Source organism: Alosa sapidissima, chromosome 3 (genome assembly GCF_018492685.1).
Source record: "Alosa sapidissima isolate fAloSap1 chromosome 3, fAloSap1.pri, whole genome shotgun sequence".
Classification (NCBI taxonomy): domain Eukaryota; kingdom Metazoa; phylum Chordata; class Actinopteri; order Clupeiformes; family Clupeidae; genus Alosa; species Alosa sapidissima.
The window spans coordinates 12,299,921-12,317,839 of record NC_055959.1 but is presented as its reverse complement, the minus strand read 5'-3'; the positions used below and the strand labels follow the sequence as shown (position 1 = coordinate 12,317,839).

The 17,919-nt window shown below is 41.2% G+C and overlaps 1 protein-coding gene across 1 annotated transcript in view; it reads right to left on the bottom strand.

Annotated features, from left to right (window-relative positions):
• LOC121704878 (thyroid hormone receptor alpha-like) overlaps positions 1-17,167 on the bottom strand; it is a 60,017-nt gene extending 42,850 nt beyond the window's left edge. The window contains exons 1-2 of the mRNA XM_042085414.1: positions 16,935-17,167; positions 16,124-16,886 (exon numbers count right to left, since the gene is read on the bottom strand). The gene's annotated coding sequence lies outside the window, so the exon portion shown is untranslated. The remainder of the gene's footprint in view (positions 1-16,123; positions 16,887-16,934) is intronic.
• Positions 17,168-17,919: the final 752 nt, after the last annotated feature.

The window sequence follows — 17,919 nt, the reverse complement described above, 5'->3', positions numbered from 1 at the left end:
TAACGAGAGGGGACCAGCAACGAAAACGGATGTTTAGTTTCCCGTTAGTTTGGAAATTAAAAGTGGCAGAGGTAAATGGTAGAGAGAATGCTGGCAAACATAAAAACATTCGAAATAATGTATACATTTATACAGCAAAGGTAAATACATTGTTTCTTGACTGCCTATGAGGTTTATTATCAGTTTGTAAAGGTTAGGCAAAGTAGGAAGTAACATAGGAATCCCTGATCAATGTGATTGAGTTAACTTTGAAATCATTGGTCCAACCTAACCAAAGTCTATGCTCATTACGATGCTAGGGTTGGAAACATTATCCCAATGTTAATACCCAGACTCTTCACAAAGTGAGTGAGTTTGGTGATGTCAGGCTAGGTTTTGCACCTTTAACAGCAGACCCACCCTCAGTATTTAAGAGCAGAAAATGGTATATCTTATGACCTTTTTAAAACCAAATAATGACATAAAATACTGTAGCACATTGACATTTATGTTTGACTATTATTGTAGTCTTTGCTTGTTTTTTTCCCCAATAGATACATTGGACATTCTTTTTTTATTCAGTCAACTGAAATTAATTTCGGGCTATACCACAAACTCAAAAATGCTTGCCGAAGGCAGACATAGTGCTGGGCTAGGTAGAACAGGGAAACTTGCAGCTATATGTTCTGCAGATGTAAGAGGCACAGTCATTCTAAAAGCAGGTCAAATCAAACCATTTTCTTCAGTACTTTCCAGTGTTTAGTTCATTCGTTTTAAGAGTGCAAAGGAACTTATTATCAGTCTAAATCCTTACTGCTTACATAACAGATTAGACTTGTAAAAGTACAAATGGGCCCTGTGTGCATTTATGCTTATGGACGTTAATCAGGACAGGGTAAACAATGCAACAGTAGGTCTCCCTGGGTGAACCCACCCCTCTCACCTCTGGGACTTTGTGTTGGGTATGCAGGGGGGAAAAGAAACATAGCAACAGTATCTCTGCGTGAAGTGTTTCCTTTCGAAGTGGGAAACAAGTGCATTGTCTTGGCAACAAGCTTTGGTCGTATATTGCCCTGGATGGTGGTGTCATTAATTACACTTACATAAAGTTTTTTTCCCCTCAGTTTACATTGCAAGGTATTTTGTACTTACTCATGTTAAAGGGACTATTCAACAAAGCCCGTGTTCCTTAGGATTCAAACCCTTAAACTAATTTAGTACACTAAATGTGATTTGTCTGGACCATGTGCTGACTACGTGCAGAAATAAATACACCTTTGTTTGACTTCCACACAAGGCAACAACTGATAAGACTAATTATCTTAATCAAGAGATTTCTACAGGCACTGCAAAAGAAATACTTGTGGCAAATCCATTAATGTTATTTACTGTACTATTCTGGGAGTGAAATGGGAGGGCGTGCAACTGATTTTGCTGGGGGAGAAGCCTCGGTTGTCGGAGCTCAAGGCTTCCTCTGTGTCTGTGTCTTAAATCACACAGCACCTGAGAACAAAATGTGCTTACTGAGAGATGAGGGGAGCGCAGCAGAGCAGGGTTAAACAGAGTTCGTCAACATAATGGAGCATGGTAGTTAAGAACGCTTTGCATAGGGTGACCAGAAGTCCCGGTTTGACCGGATGGTCCCGGTTTTGAGTTGTGTGTCCCGAGTCCTGACAAATATCTGTCTGGACACTAAAATGTCCCGGTTGTCAACAACCACTATCAAACTGTCCCGATTTTCAGCACTTACATAGATGTGGTTGAATTCCCGGCTTCCACCCTTGTGCCCTTGAGCAATAGCCTGGCTGTCACCAGACCAAGCTTAATCTCTTAAGACTGAACATTAGTCTGTATTTTCTACTGCACAAAAGGCGTGATCAACGGGAGTAGTTCAAATGACTCTGTACGCAATTGGATAGTCCTTCAACCAATCAGACCAACAATCCGGGTGCTCCAGGTAGTTAGGCCAGTTTGTGATTGGTCGCCACAGATTTGTAACGGAAGTAGTTTAGAAAAAATTGGAGGTTTCCAGCCTGAGCTGCAGGGCAAAATCAAATCGCCGGCAGATCGGGCTAGGTTTACCCAGTCTACTTGAGCAAGGCACTTAACCCCAAGTTGCTCCCGGGACAATGGCCCTTGTAATATCATTTTCATGTGTAAGTCGCTTTGCATAGAAGTGTCTGCTGAATGAATAAATGTAAATGTGATCATGTTCTGTCTCACGTTAGGCCAACATAAACCCACATAATGTACCATTCATCTGAATTCAACACTGGTTCGTCTGTGTGTCAATCATCAGCTGAGGTGCATGCACAAGTGCATACATGTGTGGGTGCCCATTTATGCACTGTGTTCACATGCAAAGTGTCCTGGTTTCCACATTTTGAAAATCTGGTCACCCTAGTTTTGCAGAACTCCGGGTGTGTAAGAGAGTGTGGTTGAAATGGTTGGTGGACTTTCACTGTACCTTCTGTAATGCCACGGAGGCTTGGAGTGTGTATACTCTATATGAGTATATGAGTATATGAGTATATGAGTGTGTGTGTGTGTGTGTGTGTGTGTGGTGTACATATGTAACAGCGGTGTGTGGCGGAACTGAATGTTCTCCCAAAGGGGCGGGAGCTAAGACACCCAACGCAAAGCTTCACTGCGGCTAGGTCAAAGGTCACAGAGAGGTAAAAAAATAAACAAGACGTGTGTGTGTGTGACGTGATCACAGCTAAATGAGAAAGATATAAGTGTGTGACTATATGTCTGAGTGTGTACGTGTGTGTATGTATGTGTGTATGTGGGTGACCACTCGGTGAAGTTCGCCATAATCACAGAATTAGTCCAGAGCACAGCAAGTTCTCGCTCAGACAGAGCCAATCAGTCAGTCAGTCTGGACACGTTCCAATAGAGGACGCTGGCAGACGGCCAGGCAGACTGTTTCTGTCAACTTTTTTATGTCTTAGGTGCAAGAGTACACCCCAACCCACCCCTCCTCCATGCCCTCCTATAACCCCCTCCCCCCTCATGTTGCACAACACTGATAGCCACATCACTCAGCTCTTATAGCTGTTGACAGAGGCATGCTAGAGGGAGTGAGAGAAAGTGCAAAGAGAGAGAAACAGTGAGAAAGAGAGAGAGAAACAGAGAGAAACAGTGAGAAAGAGAGAGAGAAACAGAGAGAAACAGAGAGGAAAGGGAAAGAGCAGGGGAGACTATGAGATCTAAAGGTGGCAACTCCTGCCTTCAACATTGGATTTCAACATCAACTGACCTCGTAAGTGCAGGGCACTTTCCCCTGCAGTGGGAGCCAGAGAGGGGGAAGGTTAGACTATGGGCCCGTCCCAATAACTTCCCCTAGACTTTTGCCCTAACCCCTTTTGCGCGTGCATGTGTAGGGCTAGGGTGTCCCATCACTTTAGGGAGCACACCGCTGGAAAGGAACAATTGCATTGCTCATATATTTTCGCAAATAAGCATATTAAAATCTCGAAATATGTTGGAATGTTAGTCTGATGCACATCCAAAGGATTGTCGAGTTTTGGACATTAATGTTAGAAAATATCTCACAAAGCTATCGGCCGATGTTCATGATATCTGCTGAGTACTTTGAAAGAGTCTGCCCATCAAATCATGTTATATATCTGATCTGGGTAGTTTCGTCAATATTTAGGATGTGTGTTCCGGCGTTCACATGAACATGAATATCTCTGTTCATTAACCAGACGTACAGTAGATAAACCTACATAGCCCACACAACAGTCACCACGACCGCTGGAACCTGCATTTTCCTGAATAAAAATAGTAGTAGGTTACTACTATCTGTAGGCACGTCGACGCTGCATGTGACGTAGGTGACGCTACGCTAATTTGCATATAGTGGTGTCCCATTTCATAGGGAAAGATCTTAACCCCCACTTCCCTCGTCGAGGGGACTTTACTGTCGAGGGCATTCAAAACCAAGTGGAACTTTTAAGGGGGGACAAATGGGACAGGCCCTATATCTACGACGAGAGTACCATGGAGGAAACAGCCACTCCTTTTCAGTAGGGATGCACAATATATCGGCGGCCGATATTATTGGCCGATAAGTGAAAAAATGAAAATATTATTATCGGTCTGATAACAGAATTCTGGCCGATAATTTGCGCCGATATTTTTTAAAGTCCTAATTTAGGCCTACGTAAGGTCCGTCTGGCTACACTGAGCTACTTGAGCTTGGTTGGCTATACTTTTTCCTCAATATAATGTCAGCGGTCGCTATACTGTAGCTTATTCCCAGCTGAGCCGTTTATGAGTGTTTAGTCCTAAATGAAAACGATTCATACTCTCTAGCCACTCACTCGCAATTCACTGACGTCAGGTTCACTTACGGCTCCCACACACAGCTGCGTGCATCGCGTTGCTGGAGACGCATCCCATTCACTTTAAATGGGCTCACGTGATCCGTTGCCGAACTGAATTGTGGGTCCGTCGCGTCGCGTTTCTCCCGCTGCTTGCATTGAGGAGTTCAGCTGTTGCTGCACCGACAGACGGCACCGGCCAATCAAGCCAATCTACGGACGGCACCAACCAATCACATTACGGTTTTACTTCAAGTAATTTGCATAGCTACCGTCGGGAACACCCACTGGAATGCGTTGACGGAACGCAGCTGTGTGTGGGAGCCGTTAAAGGAGCCACACATACTGTAGGGCTAGGCTACTGTTATGTTGACTGCTGTACTATTGAGGACTAGGAGTTCTGTCCATCATTTGGTGGTAGGTAAAATTACTGCAATAAAATTATGCTTATTAAATGCTTTCCCCAAATCACTTTTCACAATTTGTTTTCAAGAGTAATATTATCGGTTATCATATCGGTATCGGCCACAACAAACCAATAAATATCGGTTATCCTTATCGTCCCTAAAATTCCATATCTGTGTATCTCTACTTTTCAGCTTTAATGCTTGAAACATGAAGCTTTGTACATTATGTCACCACCCCATCTCATTAGCACAGTAACAGACAGATACATATACAGACACACACACACACGTATACACACACTTGTAATATATAATTGCATGCATACTACACACTGACACACACACACATGCACACTCATAGAGATACACACGCAGTCACATAAATGCCAGCCATTCCTTTATCGTTTTCCCTGGGCCAAATGATCCAGAAACCATCTGCAGTCTGAATGTGGGCTGAGTTATTACTTATTAAGCTGTGTGTGTGCATGCGTGTGCGCTTGCGTGTGTGTGTGTGGGGGGGGCTGTATGCTGTGCTGGGTTTTGAGTGTGTCTTCATACGTCCAAATAATTATCAGCCCATGGACACCAGAGGGAAGGGAGCTACAATACCGATATGTCCCCTGGCTTAGCAGAGACACAACTACCAAACACACACACACACACACACACACACACACAATCACTCACCTGATGTTTTAAATCAGCCCAACCGCAACTCGCGAACATTAAGAAAGACAAAATGATACCCGACCTGCTTATTTCCAAAAGGTGCGCTTTTGGTTAATGTAGCCTAACATGCAGTGTATTCTTATTGAGCTACAGTATGTAAAACTTTCACTTAAACAGGAACAGAGTCAGACAAAAATATACCTTTACACATGACATTCCTTAGTCAAATGTCCATTGTGTACTGGACCATACTGTGTATTGGACGCACTTGACTAAGGGATGTCATGTGTACAGGTATATTTTTGTCTGACTCCTAACCGCAAGTTAACGTGGGCACCCGCTTAATTCAACCCATGCATCACTGACACACACACACACACACACACACACACACACACACACACACACAGACATCTACTGTCATACCATGAGACAAATCAGCTGATACTGAATGGGATTTCACCATCCACTGCATCAAAGCCTATTGAACTGCACTGTTCACATTTCCTGACTGGTAGGAGTTTGGCTAGGGGGAACCAGGGATAGGGCTGCACAATTAATCGAATTTTAATCACGATCACGATTTTGGATTCCCACGATCAAATTTGCGTGATCGAGCGATATTAAAAATGCGTGCTCTACCCATTGAACCAACCTGGCAACCCATAGAACACTCCGCTACAAAACAATGTGCCTGCATGCAGCCTACCAATGACAACTGCCTGACCTGCACTGCTCAGCCTGATGCAATGCTCAGTTTGGATGCACTGTGGACTAGTAGCATTATGTTAACTATTAGTAGGCTAGTTAGACTATACAAAAAAAATGACGATCAAAAATCAAATGTGGGGCACAGCAGGCCAAGAGCTTGTCCCTCGAAAACGGATCATCCGTTGTTCGAAAATATTTCGGATTTCAGGCAAGTGGAGTTAACCAACAACTTAAGCAAAGCAGGGCTCTCAACTCATACCGTGAAACACATCACATGAAACCACACATGGCCTTTTTATCACGTTAACTTTTAGTCTGTTTGCTTCCTCCGATATAGCCTATAATAAGAGTTGAGCTAACGACGGGATCAGTGAATTATATTCATGTATTTTATAAGCTACATGTGCAACCTACAATGCATATGCGTTTCAAGACACAGCCTACTCAAAACGAGTGAACAATAATGAAATTGTAGCCTACACGTCAGTGTTTTACATATCAACGAATGACTAAACCAGGGGTGTCCAAACTGCGGCCCGCCACGCACTTTAATCCGGCCCGCCGAGCATTTATTAGTTTATCATAGATCCGGCCCGCCACACTTTAATCCGGCCTGCCAAGCATATAATTAGGTTATCATAGCTAGCTATTTTTTCCCAGGCTACTGCAAACTGCTTTACACTCTTCCTAAAGAATGTTTACAATGTCAATGTCAAAACAGCTTGTTACATCGAGATACATAGTATCTCCATTGCAGCAGATCTAACTACGTTATGCTACTCCATTTAATTGGGAACGCATTTGAGCGTGCACGAGAGAGAGCGCAATGGCAACAGTTCCCATTACTGACCATTTACAAACTGAGTGGGCACAGCACTAGCCATAGGCTATTGAGTGGATCTGGCAAAGGGTCTTAAATTGGCAGTGCACCATTTATAAATGACTTAAAAAGCATCAAATTAACAGTATTTCTTAATACTTTGTAATCACTGTGTTTCCGTTATCCCCAAATATTAACAAAGTAGCAAGCTGGAAGTTTGGAAGTCACAGTCAATCTGTATTTGCAGTCATTTTGGGGAGTAAATGTGAGGGGAAGAATTTGGGTGAGCCAGATAGCAAGTCCAATATGTTTAAGGGAAAAAGTATTTTTGTCACTAAAATTAATTCATAATCGTGATAAATAATCGTGATCTCAATATTGATCAAAATAATCGTGATTATCATTTTGGCCATAATCGTGCAGCCCTAACCAGGGGTCATTCCTATTCCAATCAACATAACATTTCAAACACAGTGGATGAAGCAACTTATATGCATATCATAAGAAAATACCTCTTAGTGAATTTGTTTGCATTCTAGTATCCATAACAAACAAATGTCATCTGGGTCCACAGCAAAGAGTAAAAGAGAGAGATTCTTTCTCCCCATCTAATATAAAAGGAAATGCAATGCCCTAAACAGAACACACCATTGTGAAATCACTTTTCTGGGTTATGCATGGCACATGTCTGTTTTATGAAACATCCAGCCGAACAGGCCGGCGTCCACACGGTCTGCATCAGCCATTCCCGCTTCAAACTGAAACAATGCGTGGCTTAGCATCCGCAGAAAAGACATAAATATAAATCCTGCACAATGACTTCCACCAGACATGCCACATGAGGTCTGACAATGTGGTCACACAGCCGGGCTCCATAGCGTGGTGCCACTGTCACTTTACTAAGTTAAAGGCACAGCACATGTGGGGGATGCCTGAACGCTGGCATGTGGCATAGAAACGGAGAAAAATGTATCCAAAAGTCTCCACCCATGCGCAAAACCATGGGCTGCTCATAACCGCTAATAGGGAAAGTGTCCATGTATGACCTGATGGCCATGACCTTGGATGGGAGCAAATATGTCCTTGCATTGTGGACTTTGGCCTGACCAGGGTGCAACAAGCGAAGGAGAAGGTTCCAAATAATATCTATTTTTACTGCTTCTTTTTTGTTATGCAATGCTTAATTATAAAGGCTTTGTAGGACATATCTATAGACCGGTATCAATGGTATGTCATAACAGATTAGATACCAATATATTACATTACATGCAAGGACTAGATTAAGTCTAATTCTATGCATGTTCAGGTCAACACATACTGTAAATATTATCAAAGAGGACAAGGCTTTTGCCTAGATGTGACCTTTTCCTATGTGTCATTTTCTGAAAGCACACTTCACTGATAAAATGTGTGGAAAACAGCGTCTGCTAAATAAACATGTCCTAAAGGAGCAACATGTTCATGCACTACATTGCCCGCCTGGAATTATCCATTTTATCTTGTGTGCATTGATGTGATTGTTCCACTAGCCTTTCTTGCACTGAATTGCCAGCATAACCTTGGAGTGCCTCCCTTTTGTTTGTGTGTGTGTGTGTGTGTGTGTGTGTGTGTGTGTGTGTGTGTGTGTCTGTGGGTGAGTCTGTGTGTGTGTGCAGTGTGTCTGTATAAGTGAAGCTGCCACCTGGCAGTGTTCAGAGTGCAGATCCAAGTGCAATAAGGGCAAGGGGTTCAAAAAGTCTGTGCCAAGAACTGGCACTATATGGCCTATACATTTCATACCTCATGCAGTTGCTAGTATTATGATATACAGGAGTCACAGGGTATCATGCCACACTGCTGGAAGCCAAGGGGATGAACAACACTGCATAATCTGGCAAAGCTTTCAGATCAAACACACACACACGACTACTGGTACACTAACATAGCTATGGTTGGGAGAGATGGCCTGACAGCATGGGCTGAAAGAGGACATTTATTTTGCTTCCCCCAGTTCCCAGAACAGGAACTGGAAATATTTGGATATTTCGAAGAACATTCATGCTTAGCTACATTTAGAGGTAATACACCTACTACACAAGGATGATTGATTGCTGCATTTCATTTTCATATGCTACTATCTTTGCCCCAATCAACCTATAGCAGGAGCCACAGGGTTACTGCACTCTATATGTTGAAAGACCATATAGCTAACACAGCTTATTCTCTCACATGCTAATCAACGGTTTGCAGGAACGAGTACAAAGCATACTCATATTAACCAACCAAGTGTTGCTACTTTCTTCCTCCTTTTAATGGGGTTCCTGCTTTGACTTGCAACATCACATACACACATCCTTGTCTACATGACTAGACACTGACTGTAAACCATGTGTGTGCACATCCCCTTTCTCCTGGTGACCCATGAAGGTGCTCTTTTGAACCATCCTTTTATTCAGACCTCTCTTTCATCAGCTACCCCCATCACTAACTTTCTGTTGTTCTGTTGTTAATATAAGACCAAAACAAACAGTAACCCAGTAAGGAACAGTATGCTGAACTGCTTGGGGTTGTGTGGAAATGACACACACACACACACACACACACACACACACACACACACACAGCTGGCTCATTAAATACTGTGGACCATATCTTGGCGTCATGATGATTTACATAGCTGCTACATCTAAACAAGTTATTCATTCTCTATTTTATATTTACCATGGTGGAAAATAAGAGAGACTGTTCAAAATGATACACTCTTAAATATGGGGGAGGTTCAACAACATTTTTGGGAAACAAACCAACTACACATGCTTATGTTTCAGTTTTAATTTTACCTCTTTTTCTTTAATTGGACTTAATTCTCAGTGACTTCAGAGTTATTTGAGAGGAAACAAAATATGGTGATCTATGAGGGGTACATCAAGCCAGGGCTGTAGTACTCGAGTCCAGTCTTGGACTTGAGTCCGGACTCAAGACCGTTTTTCTATGGTCTCGGACTTGTCTCGGTCTTGCCAAATATGGCTTTTGGTCTCGACAGAGTCCAGGTGTCTTTAGGACCATCAAAACGGAAGCCGCAAAACCTAAAACCGCAAGCCTGAGAGTTTATTTTACTGTCTGTGGAGTTAGCTGAAGATGAAGAGGAACCACGAGGAGCCAGGCGAAACGTTTCAGTTATAAAAGTTGCCTAAAGGACAGTGATCAGTAGGCTACTGCCGCTTTACTGCAAACTGCTTTTCACTTGTTAGAGAACGTTTACAATGTCAAAATGCACCAACAACAACAGTTACATACTTTTCGGGTCCTCTCCATTAAGATCCAACTTCAACGTATGCTACTCCATTTAATTGAGAGCGCGTCTGAGCGCACATGAGAGGGAGAGAAAACGAGTGGCAGGTTCCAGCTGGCTTGTCATTGTTGATGATAATTGATATCTCCTTTTAATTATAAGAAACTTATAAAAGGAAGGCACCAAAGACGAGGCTGGAGGAGATTGCGGATTTATCCAGTTCCCACTACTGACCAGTTAAACTGAGAGCCAGCTAGGGCACTTTGACATGCTGTAGGCTGCACTCACTGTGATTTGAGGAATGGACAAAAAATAAAAACTGACATATGAACAGTTGTCTTTGCCTTTGTGTAATGGAACTGGTGAGTCTTGAAGTCTTCAATAATTCGTTTACATGAAGCACATATATGCCGATTGAAACGCATTCCACTCACGCTAGCTAGGTGACTGGCTCAGGCTCATAATTCACTTTTAATTACAAACAGAAAATGTCTAGCTAGCATCATGTCATTACATGCTTCTATTTCCAAAGGAATGAAAGCTGTTTATACCAACTTAATATCATGCTTATCATTGTTAATATTGTGCAATACATGTGGTACAAACAATGTTAGAGTTTGTGGACTAGCTATAGGCTATATTTCAATGTAGCTGGTAAAAAAAGATCGTTATGAGAACGTGGCATGGAGGTATTAGGAACGTGGCCACAATGGGCTTAAAGTGACAGTGCACCATTTACAAACGAGTTAAACAGCATCAAATGAGTAGTATTTCTTAAGAAATTAATACTTTAAAACACAAATACTGTGTCAGTATTATCATTTAAAAAATATCAACGTGTTTTACTTTTATCTTTGTAGTTACTCATTAATTTTGTGATTTATGTTGTATTTAATATGCCATTTAAGAAGCTTTAGTCTTTAGGAACTTTTTAATTGCGGTTAATCGAGATTAATTCATTAATTCATTGTTGTGTTTCCTTTGCATTAAAATATGAAAGTCCATATTGTAAGTAGGCTTTGTCATAACATGTCTTAAAGTCCACATCCTAAAGCCTCAGGTTTTCACATACATCTATAAAAGATTTCTGAGTGTCTGTGTGATTGTATCAATGCCTCTGTATGTAGTGTGTAGACTGTATTTCAAACTAGATACACCACAATGTACACTGCATGTGTACTTTGTGCAATGTGCATGTGGAACACGTGTATCGACAATAGCACATTGATCTCTATACCATTTGACCTTGTTTGTTCTGTGTTACCCCGGCTGACTTTCACATTGTCTTTTGCATTTGTCATTGTCTAATGTAAACATTAGAAACAAAAAAGCAAACTTTGATGGCAATTATAGGCTATCGTGCTAAGGAGCAGTGCTCACCTGGGCTTGCTGGCTAACATAACTTAAAAAGCAGTTCTGTCTCAGCGAAAGGGCTAAGGCAATTATGGAGCAATAATAAGCAATGTCTCCACAACAACATGCACCATTTAGACTAAAACAATATCTGTAGACAGGAAATTCACTCCTCTTTAAAAAACAAACACCAATACAAGAATAGGAGTTGGGCATGAAACAGCATGGGAAAAGGCACTTCAAATCCCCACATTACATCACCAAATGTGTGGAGTCTATAGCATGATGATACGGTGTTGTATAAGATACAAATATATATTGTAGTATAATAACACTGAATCTGTGCAGAGATAGATACAGTGAATAATACTTTATTCTATATATTAAGTGACTGTATCCACAGTCCGATGTCTTGTAAGAACAGGGAAACTTGCAGCTATATGTTCTAGATAGATAGATAGATAGAGATAGATACTTTATTGATCCCCAGGGGAAATTCAAGCTCTGCTCTGTTCTGCAGATGTAAGAGGCACAGTCATTCTAAAAGCAGGTCAAATCTAAATCAAATTTTCCTCAGCTTGTGTACTTTCCAGTGACATTATCAATGGAACATGCCATGAGCAGCAAGTTCAGAGATATATCCAAACCTAAGTAATCACAACCCAGACTAGACACAAACAAGTTTAAAACTTTTAAAAGAAAGAAAAACATCCAGTGATTGTAACTGGTGAAGCAGCCCCCAGCTTCAGAGAGCCTCACAGCATGGACAGCATCTTGAACAGAGGCCAAGACCAGCCAGGACCTTGGACAAACTTGACCCTGCAGTGTGGATATTTAAAGCTCTGCTATTCGTATAGCTCAGTGAATATTTACACAATGTTCCCATACGACACAGTGGATAAATGCTCCCTGCACTGAAATCCAAACACTGTGGCAAATGTATAACTTAGAGTCTGATATGAAACAGGTAATATTTAATCTCCAGTCTTTAAACAACTGTTTCATATGGCATCTGGACGGTTCTCCCTGGCTTTAGATAAGTGTTAAAATCCTGGATCCTTGGCCGCTATAACAAATATTTGAACATACAACTTTTGAATGGGGAGTGATAGGCTGCTTGTGAACTTACTTTCCACTTATTTTCTTTTTTAATTCATAAGAGCATAACAGTGAGCTACTTATATAGAGAGTCGTGTTTAATTTCCTCTTTTCTTTCAAAATGGACGTGTCAGTATTTAGATTAATACTTCAAAAAATATGTTCTGCAGTGCTGGTGAGTCGCCTGCAGCAAAGTATTTCAAAACCTCACATTCCTGACCCCATTTAATGCTTATGCTAGCAACTGGAGGTTTGAAGAGACAAACAGCATGCTATAAAAGATTAAATATAAACACAAATGTAAATGAATAAAACAATTTAAACATAACACAAGAGAGCTATGCACAATAACAACCAAATCCTAACACACAGGGAAGCAACCAGCTTGAACAATACAGATTCCTGGGCCCAACAGGGTAAACTGGGTTAACTGGTGAAATCGCTGGGGCTGAATTAAAAGGTCAGCGACCCTGCAGTGCTAGACCAGTGATCCTATTGGCGCTTGCAAACCTGATCTGCCAAGCTGTGGTAGTCTGACAAAGACCTGTAGTGTGTTTACCTTCTTACATTTAGTAAGAAGGTAAACTTCTAATAGTATGCTATACATGACATGTTGTGCAGTTTTCTTCTTTCTAAAAAAAAGTACAAAATAAAAAGTGAGCCAATGTCCGAGGACAGTCTGACTGACTATATGCAGTCATGCATCATGTTACTAAGAATGACAAACATACACTCACCACCCTTCCCTGTGTTTTACCACAGAGGCATGGGTGTTACCATACAGTATACCGACATAAAACACTAATGTGTGTGCATGCACACATCACCGTCATTGACATTATCATAATAATACTTGTTATTAAATAAATGACTATTATATAGGCTACCAGCTATCTAAATCCCATAACATGTGCAATTCTGCCTGATGGTAGACTGGTGTAAATACTAGGTCACTGGCTTTTATTTTATAACTGTTTTATAACTGTTTTATTCAGTTGTTAACTGAGATGTTCTGGCAACACATTTAAAACAGTATGCCATTAAACAAATTGCAACTTGACAACACATTTTGCAATCAGGCCACTTGCAAACAGACATAATTGTGTCAAGACAAGACTCTTCAGTTAAAAAAATCTCATTTTGAGGACAGACATGTGCCTGACAGACATGTGCCTGACTCATTAGTGGCAAGAGGCCATTTAAATCTCAATACAAAACTGAAAAGAAATCTCTAATGCTAAAATCTTGCCAGGTAAAAGAAAAACATTTAATAACGTTTTTTTGTGTGATGTTTAATGTAATGTGTGATACAACTTCAAAATACAAAGTCTCAAAATTATCTTTGCTTTAACAGAAGATTTTTTTTTTCCTTCCATGCATCTACTGCCTGTGAGATTATTAATGAAAACATATCTGTGTTCTAGACTCCCTGTGCTTTCCAGTTTAATTTGGCCTATTTGCTAAAAGCAATGTTTGCTGACTTTACTTTTTCCCCCATTCTCTTTAATCAAAAGCTTGCTTTCGTTCCCACAGGTCTTGGCTATATGATCAGAGCTACAGTACCAGACTGAACTGTTGTGGCCATTCCCATGAATGTCAGGGTGAACGTGTACCATAACGCAGATGCCCATGGCTGCTGGATCAGATCTGTCTGATCTGGCGCAGATCCAGTGGCTATCTGACGTAGCTGCTGGTTTTGAAACAGTCTCTTATCAGTTGGTATCTGGCAATGATCTCAGCTGTCCTCGGCTGCCATGAAAAGACTTTATAAGCATACTGTATATCACCTAATCGCTTGAGCATTACACTTAATCTTTACATGACATTACTCTCATTTGTCCTCATTCCCCTTCAAACTCAGCTGAGTCCATCCAAATTAGAACCACTACTTGTGATGATACTACTAAGACAATAAAGGTGCACTCTGCAATTCCAAACCAGCACACACTTGTGCAATTCAGCGACAATTTAACGACTCATATCAGTTCCCTAGCTGTTTGTTCTATGTGTGCACACAAAAAACTAAGTGACGAGTTCGTACACAGTCTTGTCTCTGTAAATAAGAAACAAAAATATTGGTTCGGATCGAGCCATGAACAAATATCAACAACCCTTTAGCAGAACTGCAGACTCTAGCCTACCTTAAATCTGCTGGCTACTGTCCTCACAGCTCCTGGGCCAGGCTTACTAAGTCCTATGTGAACTGAGCTCTATAGAGGTAGACTAGCAGGAGAGGCCAAACACCACATTTCCCCTTCCGGCCATTAGCGAGTCTCACCCCTATACGAGTGGACATGGGCTGTTACCACACCCACTTATTCAACAAACGAACAAACCAAGGAAAATGAAATAAATCCTAGTCCAGCACTGATAGATGGGTTACGTCACGCCAAAGATTCTGGAGTATCATATTTGCTTCAGACTAAACAGGGTTAAGGGAGCGCTCAACCACATTTGAAAACTCAAACAACCTATACTTTTTCTTTCATATTGACACACATATCAGATCCCAAACTGCATCCCAGTAAAAATGCATTAATTTCATTTAGGCATTGGTCTAATGTACATCACCAACTCATTTGCACATTAACAGATGTCACAACTATTCATGCAGAGCCAAGCATGACGTAAAAAAAATATAGGCCAACTCATCTCTTCCAATGAATTCAACATGCAAGGAAGAAACCGTCCATTAAGTTCACTTCATTGTTAAATTATAGGCTCTACACTAAATAACACAGAAACCAATTACTCCAGCTCAGCAGATATCCATTTTAGTAGCCTAAGTATCATAGTGCAAGATTAACTACAAAATTAACTTCCAACTCGTGCTTCAACTAAAACAAAAATGAACAGTACAATTCATGTCAGTGGATGCATCCTGTTTAACTTTATTGAGAGAATGTAGCCTAATACTTTTGGTGAAACGGGCTGAATAAAAGAAACATTATCAGCATGTACTACTTGTTAACAATACAACTCTATTTAATCAAGCTGAAAAAGGGGGCCCAACTCCTGACAAAAAAATCAAAAGGATGCTGTAAATATAATTACATCCCTAGGTAATACTGTAATGTTATGTTGAGAGAGAGCGTAGCACATTAGTAATGCACAAAGCCAGGTACGGAGTGAGTTTTACAGAGCCATTAACCCTACACTTCAGCTTGTAAGTTTTGCTCCACTGACTTTATGGATGGGTGACTAGAGGCAGAGTACTGCTCACTTTCATTGGAATAAATGTAATACTACACACATTAAACGTTGATAAATGTTGTCAACTAGAAGCCTACAAAAACACTTCTCATGTTGCAGTGTTTTACTGAACAACATTACATTAAAAAACGGTGTGGTTTTTAAGCCACATACATTGCCTTGTGAGTTTGTGTCAAACATGGCAAAAACACAGGCTAATTATTTAAATGTATCTGATTTTGTCCTATTACATAAATGTAAAAAATAGCCTGTGCTTGTAACATACACTCACCTAAAGGATTATTTTACAAATGTTGGCCCATATTGATAGGATAGCATCTTGCAGCAGATGGAGATTTGTGGGATGCACATCCAGGGCAAGATGCTCCCGTTCCACCACATCCCAAAGATGTTCTATTGGGTTGAGATCTGGTGACTGTGGGAGCCCATTTTAGTACAGTGAACTCATTGTCATGTTCAAGAAACCAATTTGAAATGATTCTAGCTTTGTGACATGGAGGATGGGTACATGGTGGTCATAAAGGGATGGACATGGTCAGAAACAATGCTCAGGTAGGCTGTGGCATTTAAACGATGCCCAATTGGTACTAAGGGGCCTAAAGTGTGCCAAGAACACATCCCCCACACCATTACACCACCACCACCAGCCTGCACAGTGGTAACAAATCATGACGGATCCATATTCTCATTCTGTTTACGCCTAATTCTGACTACCATCTGAACGTCTCAGCATAAATCGAGACGAATCAGACCAGGCAACATTTTTCCAGTCTTCAACTGTCCAATTTTGGTGAGCTTGTGCAAATTGTAGCCTCATTTTCCTACTTTTAGTGGAGATGAGTGGTACCCGGTGGGGTCTCCTGCTGGTGTAGTCCATCTGCCTCAAGGTTGTGCGTGTTGTGGCTTCACAAATACTTTGCTGCATACCTCGGTTGTAACGAGTGGTTATTTCAGTCAAAGTTGATCTTCTATCAGATTCAATCAGTCGGCCCATGCTCCTCTGACCTCTAGCATCAACAAGGCATTTTCGCCCACTGAACCATTTCTAGGGTTTACAAAGAATGGCCTGAAAAAGGAAAAACATCCAGTATGCAGCATACTGGATGTTTTTCCTTTTTCAGGCCATTCTTTGTAAACCCTAGAAATGGTTGTGCGTGAAAATCCCAGTAACTGAGCAGATTGTGAAATACTCAGACCAGCCTGTCTGGCACCAACAACCATGCCACACTCAAAATTGCTTAGATCTTTCCCATTCTGACATTCAGCTTGGAATTCAGGAGATTGTCTTGACCAGGACCACACCCCTAAATACATTGAAGCATTGGTTGATTAGATTAGACCACACCCCTAAATGCATTGATTTCGCATTGGTTGATTAGATAATTGCATTAACAAGAAATGTACACCCTTGGGTCAATTTTCGCCAGAATTACACTTTAACAGGTGTTCCTAATAATCCTTTAGGTGAGTGTAGTATGACATGTTCTCATAAACAAATTGAAACCACCTGGGTCTCTAGGCATGGAACCAAGGGAGTTGAGGTACATCCGGGTGGATCTCTAATCCAATCAGTCATATTGAACAGACTGTTTCTATCCTTGATGAGCCCTCTCATTGGACCAATGCATGTTAGGAACAGCTCCAGTGGCAGCCAAGAGGCCAGGCAGCTACCTGTGACTGTGACGTGGGCTCTGTTCCAAAAGGCACCAGACCTCTTGACATAATAAGCTTACAAGGCTTCAGAGTAATCCCCATTCTTGTTTGTTTTTATGCAACAGAATTAAGATTCAGATAAATCTGACTGAAATGTTCATATAACAAATGGATAACACCCAGCAATAAAATGAGAGCAGGTGTGTGCAAACTTTTCCCCACACAAACAGCACCAGAATATCCTATCAGCCCCAGGATACCCACACTGTCTTACACAGACTTGCTTGGCTATGGAAAAGGGCAAAGAGAAATAAACATGTAGCTGGATGACCAGTCTAATGTAAAAGGACAGCTCTCTAGGTAGCCAACTGAACCAAAAAAGCAAGACAAAATTTAATTGTGGAGCACATTTGG